The sequence below is a fragment of the Ambystoma mexicanum genome, chromosome 2p, assembly GCF_040938575.1.
Source record: "Ambystoma mexicanum isolate Mex_15411 chromosome 2p, UKY_AmexF1_1, whole genome shotgun sequence".
NCBI lineage: Eukaryota > Metazoa > Chordata > Amphibia > Caudata > Ambystomatidae > Ambystoma > Ambystoma mexicanum.
The window spans coordinates 893,720,643-893,745,454 of NC_090923.1; the positions used below are offsets into that span (position 1 = coordinate 893,720,643).

The 24,812-nt window shown below is 50.6% G+C and overlaps 1 protein-coding gene and 1 long non-coding RNA gene across 3 annotated transcripts in view; one reads left to right on the forward strand and one right to left on the reverse strand.

Annotated features, from left to right (window-relative positions):
* The window catches only part of HIF3A (hypoxia inducible factor 3 subunit alpha), a 194,382-nt gene that overhangs the window by 81,580 nt on the left and 87,990 nt on the right, over window positions 1–24,812 (reverse strand). The window lies entirely within an intron of this gene.
* The window catches only part of LOC138566876 (uncharacterized), an 86,523-nt gene continuing 70,482 nt past the window's right edge, over window positions 8,772–24,812 (forward strand). Inside the window, exon 1 of the long non-coding RNA XR_011302047.1 lies at window positions 8,772–8,944. This is a non-coding gene — a long non-coding RNA (uncharacterized lncRNA). The remainder of the gene's footprint in view (window positions 8,945–24,812) is intronic.

A 24,812-nucleotide genomic window follows, 5' to 3' on the forward strand; every position in this document is an offset into this window, starting at 1 on the left:
GCTTAGGAGGGACTATTTTACTGAAGGGACTATTTTGCTACTTGGGTGGGGCTGTGGAAGAATACTTACCTGGATCTTCTTCCAAGGCTATTTAAACCACGCCCGGACAGCCACACGTGCTTCGCGTTATTCTGCTTGCTGCAGCGTAACGCTCACCGTGTTTTCAGCAGCTCCAGTCTTCAGCCACGCCCGCTTCAGTCCTGGGACTCCTGAAACAAGAAGAACAGAAGGATAAAGGTTAGAACAGGAGTTTTAACTTTAATCCTTACCTGAATCCTGATCCATTTCGCCACGGAGCTGAAAGACAGAAGTCTTTGAAGCATCGCTTCGCATTCCTACGGCGCCGCGCTGAACTCACCTGCTTGGCGGTACTTCAGCATTCCATCACGCTCTCTCCATCTCGCGGCCGCCCTCCGACACCTAAGGAGACAAAGACAGCAAGGTGAGCAAGGGGACTCTCTAAGGCTATACAAGCTACCCCCAAGGATTTACCTGATTTACCACGGGGGGTACTCACCTCATCTCGGGTCGGCGCAGTCAACTCTGCTTCATCGCCGTACCCCAGCCCCTAAGGGGAAAACGACAATAGACTTACCTGAATGTTACCAATTGCCATTTGGAAATCTTCGAGTGGATTAATCGGCAACCTGCAAGGAATCGGACAGAGTGAATATCAGACATTTGAACTCTTATGAACAATTGGACTTTAGAGTCAATACTGGAACTCACCAATTCCTCTACGCCAGTGAAGTAACTGGTCATCAACGCGCCCCTGCAGTCGACGCAGGATGGAGAGCTCATCCTTCCAAACCATCAGGTGAGACTAAGGAGGGGACATCAAGAGTGATCTGTGGGAAGACAACGGGAGTGGGGAAGGTGGGTTGACACTCAATTCCACGGGTGGTTAATTCCCCTTCTCCTTTGCAGAAGAATATTCCTGCAAGCCAGACAAACTAGGCAGAGCGGGCCAGTCCAGTCAGTCATCTCGGCGCTACACGTCACACTGGTGGAAACAACAGCGGCCCAGGTCCGGTCGACTCCCCCATGAGAACCAGGTGAGCGTAACAGGTACATGAGATATATAAGTACACCTCTGACAATGCTGATCTGACAAACAGATAAGTTCTATCTTCTGTCAGTGCGGTGTGTGTGGGGGCTTAAATGCGAGGCGGACAACTTGGTAAAGGTTTTTCACAAGTAGTCATTTTATTAACTCAAAAAGGGTGTGATAAACGCCTCACTATGCCTGACCTAAAGAGGATTTCTCTCCCTTTCAAAACAAGACTAAAGGAAAACACTGCAAATGGAATCTGTCCCTCACACTTATACATGCATAAAACTCATAAAGGTACAATATGGCAATTCATGTTTAATAGAAATAACAATTATGTTCAACATGAACCTGATAACTTTGTATCCTTATTGCTGGGGCCAATTCCCCTTCTCCAAGTTCAAAAGCAGAGTTTTCAATCAAAGCTACAAACAAGAAAGCTCCTCCTTTGTATAGCCAAGTTCTATTAATTAAGTTCTTCTTGCTCCAAATGTCTAATGGTTGTAACCCTGCTTTCCTTTAAAGTGAGTAGATCCCCCACGTAACCCTCTTTCATTAATTCGGTATTCAAATTTAGTTCTAGCGGTCAGTGTTTGACTACGGAGCGTTCTAGGGTTTCCTAATTCAGGCAAACTCACTGGTCTCTCCAAGCGCATCCGCTCGAACCGCTGCCTCTGTGGATTTCTGAACTCCTGCCAGCCTCGGTTGCATTCCTGTGGCCCGTGCCGCTTGGAAAAGGAGTCTGCCTTGCTCCCCTGTAATTCGGTGATCGCCAGCCACCGGAACCAGAGATACAATGAATAGAGTTTCTCTCTCTTACAGGACAGCTTGTCAATTTACTGCTTCCCGCTGTGTGACCTCTGCAGTTCAGAGTTCCTACTCTGAAGACCCTCTCAGGACTGAACTCTGCTTCCACAACAGTGGCGGCTCCGGCGCCTTCAGTCCTCTGCTGCAGCAACTGCTGCCTACAATTCTCACTGCCTCTCCACCTACTACTTATCATGGCCTGCACCTGAGGGGATCTTAAATACCATAAAGTCCCACTCAGGTGTGGCTCATTTTGCTCATTAGGTTCAGTTAACTGCAAACTGCAGTAACGTGCCTCTGAGTCCCTCTTCCTCGTCCCACCACTTCGGGCATTGTAAGACTTTTAGTCCGCATTGTCCTGATCCCTTTATCTCATAAGTACAGTCTTCCATTTTAATTACTTCACTCTTTTTAGTAAAAATACCTTTATAGAAGGATTTAGGAAAGATTAATGATTGGTTTAAATTTAAGGGAAAATGACATTTATTAAAATTCAGGGTTTTAATACCCTGCTTTCCATATATATTCTTCCCATGCTGATTACAACGGTTTTCAAAATCAACAAAGCAGATAGGTTTGAGAAGAGAAGCCTTACTCTGACAGCAAGCTATTAAATATGTTGGCATCATAGAAATCTCTCCTTCTGAGGAAGATAAATACTGCGTCCCTCCCAATGGAGCCATCCCATTGCTCTGGGGCCCTTCTCCTCCCAGGGGATCCTCCCAGCTAATACAACCCCCAGGGTTAGGATCAGGTAGCGGCTGCCTTCCACTGGCCACCTGGGAGAAGATTTTAGGAAGGGGTTCTGTGAGGACTCTGCAGGATTCATCACAGGTGTCCAGGGAGCTGAAAAGGAAGAAGCCACATCCAGATAGACAAATGAATGATGTAGTAGTTTCCATGCTAGTTGACAGTGGAGCAGACTATACTAATAATCATACAAACTTGGAAGGACACGTTCAGGTGTTGCACTCTGAGGGAGCCAGAAATAAAAAGCCAATGCCTATGGTGATGTACTAATTGACATAATGGGGCAGTTTGAAGCAACTCTTCAGTTCAAGGGGAGAAAAGTGCAAGGCACAGTGTTTAGCGAGGAGTCCCACCCCACAAAAAATGCCCTGCATGCGACTTTGCACACCACTCAGAAGACGATTGAGCAGGTCTATTAGGATCAGAGGATAACTCGCCTTGATCTCCTGAAACTGCCTAGCATTCAGAATTATAAAACTTCTGTGGAGTGACCTGTTCACTTCTATCCAATAAAGGCCTCTTTGGTCTAGTCCATCAAGGGCCAGGGCTGAACTGTGGTCGTCAAGGTGGTGTGGCTTCAGGGGACCTGACTCTCAGCTCACGTTTCCCACTACAATGTCCTCAACTACTCAGTCAGCTCTTGACTCTGCGGCATCAGGCAACACAAGCCACTGAAATCACAGGCTTCAACAGCCCGGTTTACGAGTCTGGGAAAATGAATTAAACCCAAAACTCAAGGATTTCCACACTTCAATGGCCTGCTTGAGCACATCTCAAGCCCATTACAAAACCCCTTGGCTTGTACTTTAATGAAGTACGTAGACCTGATACCAAAAATACCAAAGACGACTGACTTGCCACTATCACTCTCCAGCCCCCAACACCTTTCATACCATCCACCACCGAAAGATCTCATATCGAAGCATTTACTCCAGCTCTCTGATCTACCAAGAAACTCTCTCACTAAACCTCGCCCTCCTCCAAAGCTCTCCCCGCCCGCGGGCACCCAGTTTTCTTTCATTGCTCTGTGTTCGGCTTCACCCCCCAGACTCTGGTCTGACCAACTCAGGAACAGGCTCAATACAGTGCTTTCTAGCACAGTAGAGCGGTTTATTACGTTATATAAAGTTATCAACAACCTTACTAGCAACATCTCTTGATTTTCAGTATATTGTAAATGTTACACCTATCCACAGCTTTCGATACTGTGGATTATGTCATTCTGCTTTCGCATTTAAGCAATGGAGTGGGCATCTCCGGTATTGTCGCATGCTGGTTCTGCTCTTTTTTTTAAATGGATGAGTGCAACAGGTGAAATCCAGACGTGGACCCCTTGCTCACTATTCTTAGAGAGGCACAGATCCACCCTACTGATGAGGTCCAACCAGACCGAAACCCGTGTCTGGGGTTTCTGTTGGTACTCTTGTTCAGAGGAGAATTGCCTAGCATTTCGGTGCTGGACTGCCCCAGGGCAGGACAAAGACTGATATGTTTGGGATATTTCTTCTCTGTGAAAGATAGTGAGCTAAAGACTCTGGGTAAGTCTCTTGTAACCAGGACTAATGTCTGGCAGAGGGACTCCCAGGACCCCCCCTTGTTAAATTACAGGTGAAACTAGGACATTTTCTTTCTACTAAAGTATGGGTGAACTATAGGGTCCCTCAAGGATCTCCACCATCACCTATATTACCCAACATCTACATTAGGCCATTATTTGATATTTTCACTAAGTGGGAAACTTGAGTTCCTCACAGCTAATGGAAGAAGTAGATTAGTGGATGTTGGTCAACGACAAAAACAATCATTTTGTTGGACCCAAAAAGTAATCTTCACTATTGTTCTCAATCCTGTTCCAGCCCCTCTCTTTTCGGCTTGCACACCTCTTACATGAAGATAACCAATGTAGGATTTCACTGGCAGTCACAACTAGATATGAATCTCCAGATTAACGCAGGTAAAAAGTATCACATGACTTTAGTAGGCTCTCTCATTAATTAAAAACGGGTCTATTCCAAAGCTCTATGTGCAGGATTACATGATTATCAATGTAGAAGTCTACAGAGTGTTTAAAATGCAGCGGTCTGCTTGATTTTCAGTTTGTCTAAATCCAATCCTGTACTGGCTTTGTGTCAATCGCTACACTGGTAGCCCAAGGCGTAGACTCCCTTTAAAGATATTAAGTCTGACATTCAAATGCTTACATGGTCCGACTCCTAAATGATATGATCGGTTATTTATAACACGCTTAATACCCAGGGGTTTCTAAGCGCGTACCCAGGGATTGAACCTGTGGTGCTCTGTGTTGTCTTACTTCCAAGCCGAGCACATTGCCCTTGAGCTATCTTGCCAAGACCTATAAACTATTGAGAAAGAGGTGCAACTGTAAAAAGCTTCACACTCCCTGCGATCAGAAAAATCGGCACCTTTTAGTATCCCCCAATCTAACTTTAAATACAGAGGTAATTGCAGATGCTCAGTGGTTGTCGCCTAACTCTGGAATGAGCTACCACCCACCCATCCCCCCACTGCTCTCTTTCGTGACCTCTGCGACTCTCTCTCACTCTCTATTCTCCCGTCTGGGCCTACTCACTCTGCTGGGCACACTCTTGATGCTCTGATCTCTTCTGACCTCCCCCTCTCCGTCCCTCTCTCCACTCCTCTCTCCTGGAGTGATCACTTTCTCCTATCCTCCCACCTCACCCTCCCTACCCCACAGGCAAAGCCACCCTCTTCACTGCCACCCACCTTCTCGGTCATCCGACCCATGAAGCGTGTGTCAGTTGAGGCTTTCGCTGCTACCTTCTCGCCCCCCCTGCCCCTTCGGCTGACTCCCACCCTGACACAGCCCTCTCCATGCTCCACTCTGCTATATCTGTTACTCTTGATATCCTTGCCCCCGTCATGAGAATCCGCCTGAAGCCCAAAGTCAAATGTAACTCCTGGTATGACTCGGATCTCGCCACCCTAAAACGCAAGTGCAGGGTTGCAGAGAGGAAATGGCGTGCTTCATGTTCATCCTCTGACAAACTGGCCTGCCACCTGCTCCAAAGGCAGTATCGGCTCTCCGTTCTCACCAAGAAGAGAGCCCTTATCCAAGCCCGCATCTTTGCGGCATCTAACAACTCCGCCAAACTCTTTAAAATCTGCAAGGAGCTGGCCAGCCCTGTTGCAGTCTCTACCTCTCTTGTCCCCTCCCAGGCCCTCTGCACTGCATTGGCCCCTCACTTCATCTCTAAAACTCAGGACATCCTGTCCTCGCTCTCCTCCTTTCACCTCCCTCCCTTCCCGGCTCTTCCTCTGGCCCTTCTGCAGTCACCCCTCCTCCCTCTTTCTCTGCCTTCCCACTTTTTTCTGCTGACGAGGTTTCCAGACAAGTCCGATCTATGAAAGTCTCGTCTAAACAGGTTCACCCCTGTTCCTCCAAAACTATCAAGAACCACATCGACTCCCTGTCTCCTGCCCTGGCTGACTTTTGCAACCACTCCTTCGCCTCTGGAGTCTTCCCTTCCCCCCTCAAGCACTCCCTTGTGCACCCTCTTCTCAAGAAACCCTCTTCTGACCACTCTTGCCCGGCTAACTATCGCCCTATCTCCATCACTCCCTTCCTGGGCAAGCTCCTGGAGAAACTGGCCATCTCCCAGCTTAACCTCCATGCTGAATCTGTTGGTAGTCTTCATGACCATCAATCTGGTTTCAGAGCTGCCAGAAGCACGGAAACTGCTCTTCTGAACATCCGTGAAGACCTGCTCTTGAACCTCGATTCCAACACTCCGTGTGTTCTCATTCTGCTCGATCTCTCCTCTGCCTTTGACACTGTCAACCATGCCATCCTGCTCAACCGTCTCCGTGAAAACCTGGGTATCACTGGTCAGGCTCTGGCGTGGCCGACCTCTTTCCATTCAAATCGACCCTCCCAGGTCCAACTGGGGTCCTTCTTCTCCGACATCTTTTTCTCCACCTGTGGTGTCCCCCAGGGATCTAATCTCTCTCCCTGGCTGTTCAACCAGTATCTGGCACTCCTTGCCCACCGCATCGCCGCTCTCTGCCCTAATTTCCAGTGCTATGCGGACGATACCCAGCTCATTTTCAGGCTACCCTCAGCCTCCCCCTCTCCTTCCCTCATCTCTGACTGTCTGTCTGCTATCCAGGAATGGTGTGCCGCCAATGACCTCTGCCTTAATGCCAGTAACACTGAGATTCTACTCATCGGTACACCCACTCCCTCCCTCCTTCCCTGCAGCTCTCTGGCCTGCCTCCCTTGGCCCCCTCCCTGCAATGAAAAAAACCTTGGGGTCATCTTCGACTCCACACTCTCCTTCTCTCCTCATATTTCTGAAGTTGCTAAGAAGTCACACTACCAGCTGCACCTCCTCAGAGGTATTCTTCCCTTCCTCTCCTTCCCCCAGAAGCTCACTGTCTCCCGAGCCCTGGTTCTCTCGAAGCTGGATTACTGTAACAGCCTCTATCTTAATCTGCCTGCCTCCACTCTCCGCCCTCTGCAACTCATCCAGAACAGAACTGCGAGACTTGTCCTTGGCCTTAAGCCCAGGGACCGTATCTCTCCAGGACTGAAATCTCTACACTGGCTCCCAGTGGCTGCGAGGATAAAGTTCAAAACCCTCTGCATTGTCCACAAGGCCTTCTGGGGCCTTGCTCCTAAATACCTTCAACTCTCTCTTCCCAAATATCTTCCTTCCCGAGCCCTTCGCTCATCCGCCTCCAACTCCCTCAGGGTCAGCCGCTTCTCGAAGCAACGAGCTGGGGGTAGATCTCTCTCCGCGGCAGGGGCCTCCCTCTGGAACAGCCTTCCTGCCTCCCTGAAACTTGAGGAGAACCATCTCCGGTTCCGGAAGCACCTCAAAACCTTCCTCTTTGCTTCTGCTTTCTCTCTCCCTCTCCCCTGCTGAACAGCTAATATTCTTCACTGAAACTGCACTGATTCTGCAACTGGACCACTCTTAACAGCCTCGGTCCTGGGCCCAGCCACTCTCCACTTGCACTGATGCCCTAGAATCCCCTCTGCACTGCGGGACTGTCTCTGTATCCCTTCAGCCCCCCCTTTTCCAGCACTTGTTCTGCACTTACCTTGCACTTGCCACCAGCTGGCCCTATTTATTTATTACTTTACGCCACTTACCTTGTACTGCACTTCCCCCCCTCCACTTCCCCCTGCACTTTTCCCCCTCCCCCACCCCTGCACTTGCGCGATCTGAATGACACCTGGCCTAGTAGGATCGTTGTCTGTCTCCCCTTGTTTCCTCCCCTCCCTGCCTCGTCGCGCCTTGAAACACCTGTGTATAGGCGCGTTACAAATGCCATATCATATCATATCACCTACCCGTTCACAAACTAGAAAACAAGTTATTTGTATTTCATAATAGTTTATTCAGAACTATTTGAGTTTCTAGAAGGCCCTTAAACGTGGTGGTTTGTGTTTATTCTCACGTGTTATCACACATTTTTCCTTATGTGACTCTAATAATCTGTCAAAAAATATATACTATATTGCGCCTTGATACAGTTAAGTCTGCTGGGTGGCTTTTATGAATGCCATCAGATATTCATAACTCACCTGCCACACCACCTCTCCCATCCGATATCTACTCCATAGGATTCAATCTCTTCCACTCTCTGCCAGGAGTCTTTAAATTGTACAATGGTTGACTGGTTGGGCACAAGGCTCTTCAAAAGGGGAGTACAGCGACTGCTTTCAATAGAAAATAAAAGCCGATATAGGATCTGGGAGGCGGGGAGGGGGGCGCTCACCATAAACATCTTTGAATACCACTGCTCTACCCTAACCCTCGTTCCTACACTCACATTTCCGTAGATCAACAATGTGTGTGCTCTCTACCGCTCCCAATCCTCCTACCCTTTGCCTCTCGCTATCCTCTCCCCATCTGCCTGACACCATTCTTGCTCATGTCTGATTCACACTGAACGCGATGGATACATGAGATTTCGAAACCCAATGTTCTTAGAACAAATTCGTTGGACGGTTTCAATTTTAAAACGTCGTTTCACAATTTCCACCGAATACTTGAAAGGGAAACTGCGCAGGCCCTATTAGGGGGGGAGCCTTCACGTGTGTGCCGACAGCCCCCTCCCCCTTCCCAGGCAGCCAGCAGCCTCAGCTCCTGAAGTACTATTACTGGCCATTCATTTCAGAAAGAACAGGCTGTTCTGTACAGGGCGCTCCTGAGGGGGAAGACGAGTAATCAGCGGGGCCCACATGTGATGTGAGGAGGGAGCGCACCTCTTTCAGCGTTGCGTGGGTCCACTCTACAGACACGTTGCCCGCTACCCAGCTGCACGGACAGAAAAGAAAGCCCAAGGGTAAGGGTGCCCCGATCATGCCCACACCCCGCCTATTGTACCGCGGAGGAAAATGCAGGCCGAAGCAGAAACGAATAGACCGTTCTAGGAATACCGGCCACCCCTGCGGCTGTGTTATGGCACATTCCCAGCTGAACAATTCTTAGAAGAAAAGGTCAGGAGGTCTGGAACATCATTACACGCGCACTGGAAAGAGGATTAATGAGTATCGGACCGGGGTGGAGCAAAGTGGACAGAAAACCTCCGCAGGAATAAGCGGGGTGCGCAAATGTAGCTCCGCGAGACGGACTGCGCCAGAAGCAGAACAGGGGGATATTGGGGTTGAAGAAAGGTGATCATTTGATTTGAAATGGGAGAGGTAAAAGAAGGCTACAGACAATGGGATGTGCCAGAGGAAAGAGGGAAATAGAATCAAGTTGGGAGGAAGAAGGGGAGGGGGACACAAGTCGGGAGGATCAATGGCGAGCTGAGGGAAGAGGAACGAAGCGGGGGAACCGGAGGGGGGCGGGGCAAAGGGGTGGGTGAGGCAATAAGAACAAAGCGGTAGGCGAGGAAAGAGGAAGTAACTAAGTGGGGGCGAAACAAGAGGACTGTGGACAGACGAGAGGGAAAACGTGGTGCGGCAGACAAGAGGAACCAAGTTGGCGAGGGCAGACAAGAAGAACTAAGTTTTACAGACGAGAGGAACCAGTGTGGGGGAAGTCGGCCATAGTAACTGGGGGGCAGTGGGGGGCGGGACTCAGCAGGCAAGAAAAACAAAGAGGGGACAGGCAATGGGAACCAAGGGGGGACAGGCAAGGGGAACCAAGGGGGGACTGGTAGCATGCAAAGAGAACCAAGGAAAGACAGGTAGTAGGCACGCAGAACCGAGTGGGGCTGGAGTGGGGGGGGGGGGTCAGGCAATACGAAACTGGGGAATTAGCAAGAAGAAGCATGCGGCAGGCAATACGACGGGGGGGGGGGGGCAGGCAAGAGGAATCAATGGGGGGTGGGCAGGCTAGAAGAACAAGTGGAGGGGGGAGGCTAGAAGAACCAAGTGGAGGGGGGAGGCTAGAAGAACCAAGTGGAGGGGGGAGGCTAGAAGAACCAAGTGGAGGGGGGAGGCTAGAAGAACCAAGTGGAGGGGGGAGGCTAGAAGAACCAAGTGGAGGGGGGAGGCTAGAAGAACCAAGTGGAGGGGGGAGGCTAGAAGAACCAAGTGGAGGGGGGAGGCTAGAAGAACCAAGTGGAGGGGGGAGGCTAGAAGAACCAAGTGGAGGGGGGAGGGGGAGGCTAGAAGAACCAAGTGGAGGGGGGAGGGGGAGGCTAGAAGAACCAAGTGGAGGGGGGAGGGGGAGGCTAGAAGAACCAAGTGGAGGGAGGCCGGCCTGGCCAGGGGAGGCAAGAGGAACCAAGTGGAGGTGGGAATGCTAGGGTCCACGTGTGGGAGGGGAGAAACAAAGTTGGGGGGCAAGAGTAAACGGGGGAGGCAAGAAGAACAAAGGGGGGGGCTGGTAGCAGGCAAGGAGAACCAATGGGGGCAGACAAGGAGAAGCAGCTAAGAAACCCAAGGGGGGGCAGACAAGAGGAACAAAGTGGGCAGGGGGTTGACAGGCAAGAAGAACAGGGGGGTCGGAAGACAAGAAGAACCAAGGGGGGCTGGTAGCAGGCAAGGAGAACCAAGAGGGGGGCTGGTAGCAGGCAAAGAGAACCAAGGGAGGGCAGCCAAGAAGAACCAGGGGAGGGGTGAGGCAAGAAGCAAGGGGGGAGCAGGAAAGAAGAAGCACGTGGGGGGAGAAGGCAAGAAGAAGCAGGGGGGTGGGAGCAGACAAGAGGAACCAAGGCTGGGCAGACAAGAAGAAGTAAGGGAGAGGAAAGCAGGAAAGAAGACCCAAAGGGGGGGCAGGCAAGAGGAAGCAAGGGAAAGGGGGCAGGCAAGAGGACAAACGGGGGGACTGGGCACAGGAAATAGGAACCAAGGGGGCAGGCAAGAGGAACGAGACTGGTGGCCGGCAAGAGGAATTCAAAGGGGAGAATGGGAGCAGGCAAGAGGAACCAAGCCGGACGGGTGGAGGGAGGCAGGAAAGAGGAACCCAAGCTGGGGTTGTGTAGGGGGGGGTTAGGCAAGAGGAAACAAGTGGGGCGTTGGGGGGAAGCAAGAGGAACCAAGGGCAGGGGCAAGAAAGAAAAACCCAGGGCAGGGGCAGGAATAATCATGGGGGGAGGGGACAGGCAAGAACCATGGGGGTGCAAGCAAGAGGAACCAAGTGCGTGGGCAGGCAAGAGGGACTAAATGGGGTGGGTGGCAAGGGAGCAGCCAATTGGAACCTAGGTTGGGGGCAATAGGAAACGGAGGGGGGGCTGGGAGCAAGCAAGAGGAACCAAGGGTGGGGGCGACTGGGCATGGGGAGTAGGCAAGAGGAACCAGGGGGGAGACTAGGAGCAGGCAAGGAGAACCAATGGGGGGCAGGCAAGAAGAACCAAGGGTGGGGGTAGGCAAGAAGAACCAAGGGGGTCGGGGGACTGGGAGCAGGCAAGGATAACCAAGAGGAGGAGCAACGCGCGATTAACCAAGCAGGGGGAGCAGGATCGATGAACCAAGGGGAGCAGGCAAGAACTATGGGGTTGCAGGCAAGAGGTACAAAGGGTGGGGGACTGGAAGCAGGGAAGAGGAACCCAGGGAGGGTTTGAGGGGGGGAGGCAGGCAACAGGAGCCAACGGGGCGGGGCAGGCAATAGGAACCGGGGGAGCAGGCAATTGGAACCAAGGGGGGGGGGACTGGGAGCAGGCAAAAGGAACAAAGGGGGGACTAGAAGAACCAAGAGCAGGCAAGAAAAACCAAGCGGGTGAACGGCAAGAGGATAGAAGCAGGGGACTGGGAGCAGGCAAGAGGAACCATGGGGGGGCAGCAGGCGCAAGGAACCAAGGGGGGGGAGCAGGCAAGAAGAACCATGGGGCTAGCAAGGAGAACAAAGGGGGGGGCAAGGAGCACCGAGGGGGGGCAGGCAAGAAGAACCATGTGAAGGAGGGCAGGCAGGCAAGAAGAGCCAAGTGGGAGGGGGCAGGCAAGAGGAACCAAGTAGATGGGGGCAGGCAAGAGGACCCAAGTGGGGGGGCAGGCAAGAGGAACCAAGTGTGGGGGCTGGGAGATGGCATGGAGAACCAAAGGGTAGGGCAGGCAAGGAGAATCATGTGGAGCAAGCAAGAGGAACAAGGGGGGACTAGGAGCAGGCAAGGAGAACCAAGGGGGGCAGGCAAGAAGAACCAAGCAGGAGAGCAGGCAAGAGGAACCAGGGGGGGACTGGGAGCAGGCAAGTGGAACCAAGGGTGGGGGGCAGGCAAGAAGAACAAAGGGGAGGACTGGGGGCAGGCAATGATAACCAAGGGGGTGGGGGTACAGGCAAGAAGAACCAAGCAGGGGAGCAGGCGCGATGAACCAAGGGGAGCAGGCAAGAGCCATGGGGTGCAGGCAAGAGGAACAAAGGGGGGGGGGGGGGTGCTGGGAGCAGGGAAGAGGAACCCAGGGCGGGTTTGCGGTGGCAGGCAATAGGAGCCAAGAGGGGCAGCTCAGGCAATAGGAACCAGGGGGTAGGCAATAGTAACCAAGGGGGGCTGGGGTTTGCAACTGTGAGCAGGCAAGAGGAACAAAGAGTGGGAATCAGGCAAGGGGAACAAGGGGGGGCCCTAGGAGAACCAAGGGGGGGCCCTAGGAGAACCAAGGGGGAGCAGGCACGAAGAACCAGGCGGGGGAACGGGCAAGAGGAACCAAGGGGGGACTGGGAGCAGGCAAGAGGAACCAAGGGGAGGGGCAGGGAAGAAGTACCAAGTGGAGGAGGCAGGGAGAACCGGGAGGGGGGAGCGGGCAAGAAGAACCATGTGAAGGAGAGCAGGCAAGAAGAACCAAGTGGGATGGGGGCAGGGAAGAAGAGCCAAGTGGGGGGGCTGGGAGATTGAATAGAGAACCAAAGGGTAGGGTAGGAAAGGAGAATCAAGGGGGCAGGTAAGGAGAACCAAGTTCGGGGGGGGGCAGGCAAGAGCAACACATGTTGGGGGCCTGGGATCAGGCAAGAGGAACCAAAGCGGGCAGGGGGAGTCAAGAGGATTTCCACTGAATCCTTGAAAGAAGAACTGGGCAGGTCCTCTTAGGCCGAGGAGCTTCACCTGTGTGCAGCACTTGGGAAGTACTATTACTGGGCATTGATTTCAGAAAGAACGGACTTATGCACAGGGCGCTCCTGAGGGGGAAGAGGAGCAATCAGTAGGGCCCACGTGTGATGTGAGGAGGGGTCCACCTCTTCCATTGTTGTGGCCTGCATGTTACACATAGATATCTGTAGTAGGTGCAATAACCCACTGGGTGGTCCTTTTCTCTCCCCCCCTCCCTCCTATTGGATTCATCATGGGGGCTATAGTGATGTGGGAAGCAAGTCTTCTGTCCACTGTCACTGCACGTGTGTTGCTGCTGGCCGTTAATGATTGCTTAAAAATACCCTTCCTCTCGCAGATGAGAGATTTTACAGGCTCTTGTAGCGCCCCTTTCCCAATAAAACTCCTCCACACCTCTCTAGGGGTCTGAGAATAATTGGAGAATGCTGCCTTCTGCCTGCAACTTCCACCACTTGGGAGAGCTTAAGCCCCACAAGCGGGTGGCTGGCTCTGCCACACGTCGAACACAGCTGTGAGGGAGGGATTCGGGGCAAGGCCACACAAGATATGACAAAAAACAGAACATAATTATAATTTCAGAACACAAACTATGAAAATGCAATACTTCAAATTTAGCAGGGAGGTAAACACACCCCTGTCTAAAAGCCCACTGGTGCTAAAAGGGGGCACGTGAGAACTCTGGACCCATATAAATATACGATAGTTTGTATGTCCCAACCTTCGTCAGCCAATCACATTGGTCCAAGAGGACCCTTGCTGACGATTGGATGGATTCACATTTTTTGTATTCTCTGGCCCTCCCCCTCTTATTGCATCTCTGTTCTGGGTGTCCTGGCATCCCACAACCTGAGCAGCCATGCTTAGACCTGCACCACCCTGTTCTGGTACAAGCTTTTGAGTTATATGCCCAAAATGTGCCTTTTTGATCACCCCTCCCCCTTGTGGGGGGCTGACCAAAAGGGCTGTCCGCTCCTTGGTGCCCAGACCCCCTGAGGTCCACACCCCTGTAACCCCCCCTGCTGACGTACAATTGTGCAACTGGCCCACAAGTCCATGTCCCTGCTCCCCAGTCCATGAGCCCACTCCACTCCCTGCGTTGGCTGACCTAAACCTCTCATCGTAATTCAACCATGCCCTTAATGTACATTCCCTATACATGGACATTATTAAATGTAGGTACAACATCAGCTTCTGACTTAGCTCAGGGTACTTCTCCCCAATTGTTGCTGCAAATATTGAGAACCCTGTTGTCCAGTTTACAATCGATCTTTCCACCATTATGTTCTTCTCTTTTCCCTCTGCCCTGGCCTCCCTGACCTCCTCCGGTAGGTTATAATTTAACAGAGAGAGAATATCCACAAATGTATTCTTCCACATGTTTTCTTTAGTCTCCATTCAAATGTGCCAAGTGTGCATACCTGAGGGGTTCTTGATGGGAGCAGCTGCCCTCACATCTCCGATTGCAGCACTTGCCATTACTCCTCCTACACCCTGTGTCACTCCTGTGACCGCCCCGTTTGCCGGTGGCCCCCGCCCCCCCCCCCCTTGAGCTATTCTCGCACCCGCACTGGGTCCCGTACCATGGTTATGTTCCTCCACCCTGTCCAGCTCCTGCACCCTGTCCCTCCACTGGGGACATGTTCATGCCTGGAGTTCTCTCCTCCGCCCTACCCCCACCCGCAACCCCAAGTCCCAGCTGTCCTATTCCTTGGTCCCTTATAAGCCCGTGCCCCCAGTCCATCCTGCTCCATTTCCTGACATGGGCCCCGGGTCCCTGTTCCAGGCCCCCCGTTACCCTGAGCCCACAGCGACCCGTCTGTAGTCGCGCTCCCTGTTCTGCCCCATGTATCTAGACCTATTCCCCTCCCCCTAAATTTCCTGTACCCCTAGCTCCTTGTCCTCTGCAGGAAGTCTAATTTTCTTTGCCAGTGGTTGGTATCACTATCTCTGATCTTCCGGCCCCTTCGCCTACCCCACATTTGTGATCCTTGCCGTACAAGCAGGAGGTGCATCTACCTGCACCATTACCAAGGGCCCGCCCTGTCCCGCGGGCTGTCCCAGATCCTCTCCCTGTGCCTTCCCCCTTTTCCTGGCCACCGTGGCCCCTTTCGCTTCTTTGCGGGCGGGAACAGTTCCGGCAGGGCCCTGTTATTCCAACGCGGTCTGCCTGCCTTCTGCTGGAGTGCTCCCGTGGACCGTGCGCTCTCCCGACTCAGTTTCTCCATTAAAGTATCTATGCCTTGTTCCTTTAGTACCGCGAATAAGGCTGCAATGTTTCCCCCCTTTCGCCCCCAGTGCCACACCAGCCTTTTCCCTTTCCTCTGTATATCGCGATAACTCGTTTATTTTATACTGCCGCTCGCCGACTAACGGACATTCAGGGTATTTTTAACAAACCCCCCTTTGCCTCCACACTGTTCCCTTTGCTGCGGATAGCCACCTTTTTTTAAAAGTCTCTATTAGAATTTCCTCTTTACTAGAACAGTAAACAAACAGGCATAGTAAACAACCAGTCAATGGAATGACATAATGTGGTTGACCAAACATGTACATTCCTTTTTCTATTCTTCTCTTTTTGTCCTGTTCTTGTTCCCTGCTGCTTTTCCTTACTTCCAAGAACTTCCCTTTATTCAACGTACCCCCCTTTTCATCCCCACCCACTCAAAAACATAATTCAAGGTTGACTTTACACAACATTGCTCTGAGTTCAAGGGCACAAGAGTCCAGTTGGAGCACAACTATGCTTATTCATCATCATGTTCTCGCTGCCTATAAGCACATCCCCTCCCCAGTTCAAATGGCTTCCCTTCCTGTACTCAGGGGGGGGGGGAATTCAGGACTGCTGAGGAGTGCAATTCCTTTAGCAATTGGCTCCAATCAACTACCACCCTTTCCTCCAGCATTGGGTCGAGGGTCTGTTGCAGGATATCTAGCTCTGCCATCCCCCCCCCCCCCCCATCTACAGACATCGTCCATCCACTGAGTCAAGGACAGACCCTGGGCTTTCTTCCATACTATGGCCACCATCCTTTTGGCCAGTACTAGCATGAATTGTGCCAGTCGCTTCCATATTTTATGGCGCTTTCCACTTGGCAACAATCCCTATAAACATATTCTTGGGCCGCATTCAAAACTAGAACCCAATAATGCGCTAATTTTTGATATCACTGCTTGCCAGAAGTTCACGATCACTCTGCACTTCCACATCATGTGCCAGATCCCTGCTAGCCCCGTCCTGCATCTCGGACAATCTGCGCTAAAAAGTATGATTAGGACATTGAACTGAATCAATGGAAATCTGGCATTTCTGGAGACTTTTCGCATCTGTTCCCACATTACCACCCAATTCTACTTCCGAGATCTGCCCCCCCCTTGTCTCTTTCCCACTTGGCTTTAACTGCGAGCTCCCCCCTGGGATACAACTCACCTATTGTCCGGCAGATTTGAGAAATCTTGTCCCTCCCCTCCCCCCTGCACCAGTAGCATCTGCATTATTGGATTCGTAGCGGGTTCCTCCGGGGTACACACCCATATTTTTGGTAAACGATTAACCATTGCCCCAGGCTAGGAACTGTACTCTAGGGATCCCATATTGCTGCCTCCATTCCTCAAACGGTATCACCTTCCCTCCTTCAAACAAGGTCCCCACTGAGACGCACCCCTTCTCCATTATCCACGGGAGCCCCACCCTTCTCACGGGCGACCAGAGTCCCGAATCCGCGCTCCAAGGTAGGTCTGCGCTACAGAATCCCAACACCAGCTTGCTTTTCAGAAGTTTCTTCCGTATTTCCCGTACTACCTGGAAAACGTTTGTGTTCCCCTTGCTCCCAACTGTCCCCCCACAGCAATTCCACACTCCGTTGATGAACCGATAGGCCCCCAATAAGCCAGACAGTAGTTCCCCTCCATTATCCGCCCACATCAGCACCGCCTGCAGCTGTGCTGCCATAAAGTATTGCTCGTAATTCGGTAAATTGAGACCCCCTCCTGACATGGACGCTGTGGTCTTGCCAGCGAGACCCTTCTCTCTGAATTCCACAGCAACTCCCCAACATGTTCATCCAACATCTTGAAGAAGACCTTTTTGATGGCATATAGGATATTGGTGAAATAGTAAAAGGAGTCTCGGAAGAATAACCATTTCTGCCCATCAATGATAACGGTAATTTCTTCCAGCGTTGGATCAAATCCTCTATGCCTGTATTATGTACAAATGTCTCTTTGATTCTGTGAAAGATCTGAATGCCTAGATACCGAAACGACTCCCCGTCCCATCGGAGTCCCTAGGCGGGGAGGGCAATCAGGTCCCGATTGCAAAGACCCCCTAATGGGAACAATACCGATTTTTCTATGTGAATGCGGTAGCCCGATAATTTCCGTAAATTGCCCAGCACTTTGAATAGGATTGGTAGGTTGTCTAGCGGATTCCCCACATACAACAAGTCATCGGTATATATGGAATATAGGGAAATCACGTGTCGTACCCCTCCCACCTGAATACTTGCAGCCCCCATTTATTTCCCGAGATTCCGCGCCAATGGTTCTAACACCATTTTGAACAATATCGGGGAGATCGGGCACCACTGCCACTTCCCCCTACTTAACACCCATCGCTATGACACGCAGTGATTAGTTTTTACTCTTGCCATTGGTTCATTGTATAAGAGTCGCAACCACCAGCATATATTGTCCCCAAAGGTTCCAAGCACCCGAAACAACCATTCCCATTCCATCGAGTGGAAGGCCTTCATGGCATCGAAGGATGCCACCGCCATGTCCTCTGGGGAATCCTTAACCAGGTCCATCATGTGTTACAAACAATGGAGATTCATAGTGGTCCTTCGTATCCACACGAGCCAGCACTGGCCTGGATGTACTAGACGCAGGGCCACCCCAGAGAGTCTGGTAGCCAGTACCTTTCTCAGAATGTTTGCATCAACGTTTAGCAATGAAATCAGGTGATGGCATGCACACTTGAGGGGGTATTTACGTTCTTTTAATAAGACCGTTATTATCACTTCACGCATTGATTCTGGGAGCATGCCTTTTTCAAAGGCCTCATCGTAGACTTTCTGATGTCGGGGGACCAATAGTTCCTCAAACCTGCAGTAAAATTCTACCGGGAGTCCGTCCCCTCCCAGAGATTTACCCCCCTTCACCTATCGCCCGCAACACCACACATTTTGGATTCTTCGATTGGCTCATCTAGCATCTCCCGGATCTCACTCGGCAGGACCGGCAAGTCTGCCATGTCTACGAGCTCCTGTGCATCATCCGACGAGTAAGTCTTTCCACTTGTGTACAAGGATTGATAAAAGCGTTGAAAGGCTTCATTGATCCCTGCTTGAGTGACAGTTAGGTCCCCAGAATCCTTTCTAATCAGGGATATGGTGTGCCGGGGTTACTCCCGTTAGATCAGCCAGGCCAATAATCTCCCTGCCTTATCTCCCTCCCTGTGAATCCTTGTGTCTCTCTGACTCCCATCAAATTTGGAAAGTGAATCCTGTGCCTGCCGGTGAGATGCCAATACGTTAGTTAATTCCGTGCCTCTATACCCTGTCCCGCCACCGTTTCATGTTCCAGGTTAGTAATATCTACTTCCAGTTTCTGCAGTTTCTCCTGTAGAGTTCTCCTAACCCCTACTGACTTAGCTATACAATTTCCCCCAACTGTGACCTTGAATGCTTCCCATAGGTTTCACCACTTTTCCACCGAACTCTCATTGTTTTCAAAAAAGCTTAAGATCTCTTCCCTCAGCGTCTCTCTAAATGCCCTGTCCTCTAGAGGCGTGACTGAAAGTATCCAAGAACCCAGTGGTGACTTCCACTGTATCCCCCCACACGTTCGTTACCAGGGGTGAGTGATCTGAGAGGATCCTTCCTAAATATTCTGTCCCACTAAACTTGTGGAAGTATTCTGCTCCGACAAAGAGGTAATCGCGACACAGCATCCTCGGCAAAGTGTCAGTCATCAGTAGCCCCACGGCCCGGCGGAGTCCATGGTACAGGGGAGGGCGGCTGTTCAACAGCCAGCACCACCGACTGGTACGAAAACCTCTGGAAGGGAGGAGTGGTGCGCTGCTTCCTCGGTTGACAGCGTCTGCGGGAGTGAAAGGGTTTCCGGCAAGATCCACGAAGCAAGGCGTCCGGCTGGGTCGCAATGGCGGGGTCCATGAGCTGCTGCTCTCTTTCCCCAGCAGACCCCTTTTTAACAGCACCATTTGGTGCCGTGCCACCACCCCGTGGAGCTTGCCCATTGTCCTGGCCGAGGGCGTGTTCTCACCCCTCGGCCAGTTTCCGATAGCTGACTTCATCCGCCCTCCTCCAGCCCTACTGGCGCCTCCCGTCCCGCCCACCCTGCAGCCCCTCCACTGGGGGAGGGGACCCGCTCTCAGATGCCAGCCCGGGTCCTCAGTATCAGGGCTGCACCATGTCCCCCTTCCCCTTCATTACCACCCCCACCCCCACCCCAAACACGTCCCCACCCCCTTTTACTCCTTAACCCGGAAATACTTAAAACATTTGAAGTATTTTCAAAGTAATTTCTACGAAGTAAAGTACATCAAAGTAATTTACTTTGTGGAAACAACGGATACGATCACAACAACTCCTAGAATGCATTAGATCTCTGCATTGCCTCAAACTTCTTCAACTCGTTCTCCACTTGTGCCATTACAAAACACTGTATAACTTGGCATTTCACCTGAACCGGTGCAGAGAAACCAACTGGTAGTTGCCCCTTTGCACCGTTTGTCAAATAGAAATAGTTTCTCATCCTTATCACTACTTGGCATTTCAACTTGCAACAGTTTCCCCTTTCGGTTCACTGCTCTTTTTTCTGTCTCCCCTTGAAAGTTACTGCAGCATTCCCACTTGCAACACTTTCTCCTTTTCCCCAGTAGTCGGTTTCCTCCCACTAATTGGGAAAAGTCCCAACATTGGAGCAGTCCAAACAGCTTTACTCTCCTGGCACCCAATCCCAGCTCAGTGCCTAATTTCCTTTTGAGCACTCCCATTCCTTGCTCAGAGTCTCCTTCCCTGAGTTTGGTGTCCTCGTGTTTCTTGGGTTACTAATCTGTAAACTTTGACCGGCACCAGTCTCTGTCCCCGGTGGTTCTCTCGGGCGATGTTCGGCTCCACGGTTCAGCCGAGTATTTGCTTTCATCCCGTGTGTCAAAAGCCTTCTCCCTGCTCCAGCAGAGCCCCCTCTGCTTATCCTGCTTCACAAGCCACTGGTGAATGCCTACCGAGTGCAGCAAGTTGCTCTTCTTCCCCCATGTGGATCCCATAGCCTGTCTGCCCTCACAGGCTCTCACTGGGTGCCCATCTCGTCCTTATAAGAAGGGCTTCTGCTGTAGACATCATCGTTTGGTCCTGACCTGAGGGGGCAATTTAAGCGTCCTGTAGCATTACCCTGCCAACCCGACCAGGAGGGAATGGTTCCATGTGATAGTGTCCCCTGGGAAAAAGTCGCCAGGTAGGTGACTTTTTTCCCTGCACCCCTAAAAGCCCTCTCCCACATATTCTAAGACGGGTGTAAATTACTATTTTAATTCAAGTCCTAGAATATTAGGGGAACGTGCTTGGTTTTCCTGTGAGTGCACATTTGGGGAAATGTCGCCCCCTGGTGACCTTTCCCAGGCAAATTTATCAATGGATGCCAAGGGGATACAGGAATCCCCCTTTCTACCTCCGTCACACCCTCCCACCATTTTTCCTCCTCTTTCACCTAGATCCACTGGTCAGCTGCTCTTGACAATGGAAGCCCAAATCACTTGGGTGAGCTAGTCTCTTCAGTTCACCACAGCTGTCAGCATGCGTTAGCGAGGGTGAGGTGGACAGTCTAACAACAAAACCATAGCAGTTCAGCTAAAAGCACATTTTTGGTAAACATTTTGGTAAAAATGTTGGCCCTTCCCTTGGGGCCAAGGAAAGGAGAGGGCCACGAACAAAAATGGCAATTAAATCCCCATGCAAGACTTGCCCATTTCGAGAGGACACTGGATTAGCAGCATTGGTGCTAACCATTCACATGCAGGACATTTGGTTTTCAAACAGGGATCTCTGGTGATGCTTGCTGCTGTTGCTCGTCAGGGCACTCAGCTCCTTAGTGGGAGGCTTTTCCAAAATAGAGGTGTCTTCAGTTCTGCCCCCCCCCCACCTGAAGTCAGGCATAGCGAAGATCTGGAAGGACCAACTTCCAGATTTTTAGGGCACAGCTACACAGCAAAAGACTCTGGTTTTCCTGCCTTTTAAATGCAGGGGTGCCTGGAGGCCTGGGGTGTGGCGTGAGGAGTTTCTTTGCTTTGGAGGGCGCTGAAGCCTTGTCAGCCACGTACATGAAGACTAAATGAGGGTTTTAAGTATAGTAGGTTTTCTTGAGAATATAGAGGGGATAGTGCAGAGAGATGTGGATGGGAGGGATATCGTGGAAACAACAGCATGTGCCGCAGGATAGCATTAGTGCTAAAAACGAAGGCTTGCACAACTGAGTGCAGGCCTGATTTTGAAATACTCGTTTTATGTTTTAAATTGTTAGTAGATATAGTTGAAACAGAGTCGGTTTTGCCATTTCCTCGATGTGGAGGTGAAGCCAGAGCTTATGGTCTAATATAAAACAAGCAAAAGAGTAGCAAAATAGATTGGTTCACATAAACAACGCCCAAAGCAGCCCAGTCTCAATCCAAGAGGGACCCGCACTTCATTCCATGTAACTGAATAGCCCATAGAGCCTGACAGTAGAGGTCAATGGAGTCTAGGAGAAAGAACAGAGACAGGAGGAAGGGAGAAAAGAGGAAGAAAGGAGAAAAAAGAAGCAGGAAAGGGAAGAAGAAACTCTACCGTCGCTACTCCCAGAGCCCGGCAAAGCCCCAAGAAGCCCATGGTTACTCATGGCGAGCTTCGTTAGAAGACATTGCATCTCTCCACCTGTGGCAGTAAACCAACGAGAAGGTTTTTAGATAGCAGTGCTCTTAGTTTTGGCAGAGACTGTAGCAGAAGCATAGTCTTCGTGCCCATAGCCAACCAAACTTGCACCCCCCCACATCTCACCTCCTTGGCAGAGGGATCTGAACCCACCAAATCGGAGGTCACTTTGCTGGCAGCTTCCATTCCAACTTCAAATTAAAAAAACCTCCCGCCGATAAGACCATCCCAACGGCTAATCAACATGGCCCAACTGTCACTTTGATACTATCCGCCTGAGATAAAAGATTAGAAGAGCTCCCCAAGCTGACATGCATTGCTCAACATACCCCCATAAATAAATCGGAATGAAAACATTAGAAGAGAAAGGGGACATCTAGGGAAAAATGAGCAGAGGGAAAGCAGTGCAAAGAAGGGACTAGGAATCAGTGGAACGTGAAGTAGTAAAATGGGGGCATTTTTGGAGAAAAGAGGAAGTGATGAGGTGAAAAGAAGTGGTACGATTAGGTTAGGTGGGAAATAAAGGGTTATGTGTGTGTTTGGGGGTGTATGGACCATTGAAATCTGACTATTCGAGGAAAAATGAACACACACAAAAACTGTTTATGTTTCAAAGTGCTTTGAAGCCTTAACATGAGACACAAATCCTAACTAAGAAGAGGGTTTTCTGACCAACCCAGAGGTCTTTCTAGAAGATGGTGTCGCTACCCTATCCGTCTACATTTATGAAAGTGTAGCACAAATCAACTTCATTTGCAGTTTAATCATGAATTTCAGTTCAAAAAGTGAAAATCAATACAAGTTATTTTGAAAAAATAACACGAAATTCAGATAAGCCTTTAGAAGCAGCTCCATTTACCACCCTCGTGGCTCTGTCAAGGTGTCACTGGTGCAATTCCTATATTCTCCTCTAACCAGCACGGATTCGTGATGCTGAGAGAGAGCTGCTGACTGCCTTGCTTCTCTAGCCCTCAGGGGGGTGGGCTCTACTGCCGTTTACAACAAGTTGCTCCCATAGGAGGCTACCCATCTGAAGTGCAAGCCGGCTCACTGAAATGGCCCAACCGCTATTGCGGGGCCAAGGTTCTCATTTTGCATGCACGTGTTATTGTGGGAAGAGATGGAGCGAACAGAAACATGAAGGCACACGGGAAGCCAGCTGCCTCAATGTACAGCACACACACAGATTAAGAGGGGGCATCCGCTATCGCGCCGTGCAACCCCACCAAGTACACATATTATGGACTTTATGTGCAAAATGATTATCCACAGTTGATGGGGATTTGCCCTCCCAATCAAACAGGGGGCGCTGTTGCAATGTAATCATTTCACTTTGTTTCAAGCACCTAGAGTTTGGTCTACCCCGGTCCACCTTCTCCTTGGCTGTCCAACACAAAATTCCTAGAACAGGTACAAGATCATACAGAACGTCAGGGATGGTAAACAATACACAGGCCCAAAGAGGCGACATGGCACAGGGATAGAGGTGGTGGAAGTAGAGACGCCATCAGAAAAGACGGGTTGGAATCTTCAGGGGAAAGAAGGCGTCAGCAGCTGGCCACGTTATTTCCATCACTGCCTAGCTCTCATCCAAGCTTGTGATCAGGCTCTGATCACAGGCAACAAAGGTTGTCTGAGCCTCCTTCATTCCCCTTTACGACTATGTACAAACACAGGGCCAGTGCTATGTAGTAAGGGGTAGGATGTTAATATACAGATATGCGCGGCATAAGAGCACAATTTCAAATGAAGCTCATGATCAAGTTTTCATTGCTAGCAATACTACTTGTAGCTTGGCTCTCTCTACTGAGACGCTAGCATAGCTTTCCACCAACGCCACATGCTGCTGCTATAGACCACATGGTCAATGTTACCCTATGGCAGGTGTAGGAAACAACTGGGCAATGTAAAAAGGTCTGCCCAGTTCCAAGGAGGGACATCACATGACCCTTGAGCTCTGATCACATGAAGTGATGTCATTTGACCCCGCCCCAAGTGACATCCAGGAAGTGATGGTACACAACCTTTCACCCCGTGACGAAACAGGAAGTGGCATCACATTGCATTGTTCCTCAGTACACTATGAAACATATGTTTACAATATCACTGGAATATGATATACACTTCATACAAGAATAGATCACCATACGTAGCACTAATATCAGTGAGCCCCAAAGCACAGACATCCAGTGCCTGCCAAGTGTCTGGCCACAGACTGGAAACAGCAACTGACCAAGACAAGTCCAACCAGAAAAACGATGCTCTGTAGGGTTGCCCAGAGCTGTGCCAGTGGTCATGTATGATTTAAAACTTTCCAGCCATCACCTTTCTGTTTTGCTTATTTTGTAAGTAATCCAGTTTGTTTAATGAGAGATAGAGGGGAAGGATGTGTTACAGGTCACAGTAATTTCAGTTTTTTTTTTATTTTAAAATATAAACAGCAGAAGCAGCTCCATGAAATCACCCTTAAAAAAGGCCAATTTTATTATTTTCTTTGGTCCTCTATATCTTGCTTAACGCCAGCTTCCCTCAGCTTCTAAGCACTGAAACAGGAACTGGACCCAGGCTGCATTGCATCCTCTTGTTCCCTAAGCAAGAGTGTTGCCCCCGAGTTATCCTTCCATGTATATTTGTTTTGCTTGAGGAAGCAACAGGTGGCTTACTTCAAAGGCGGAGGGCAACTTCATGTAAATTAATTATCTCACAATGCGTCCATCTACAGTGTGTCTGTGATACATATGTGGCAGAACTATCTGGGTCAGGTCACACAGTGCCCAAGAAGTATTGGTGGCATAAGC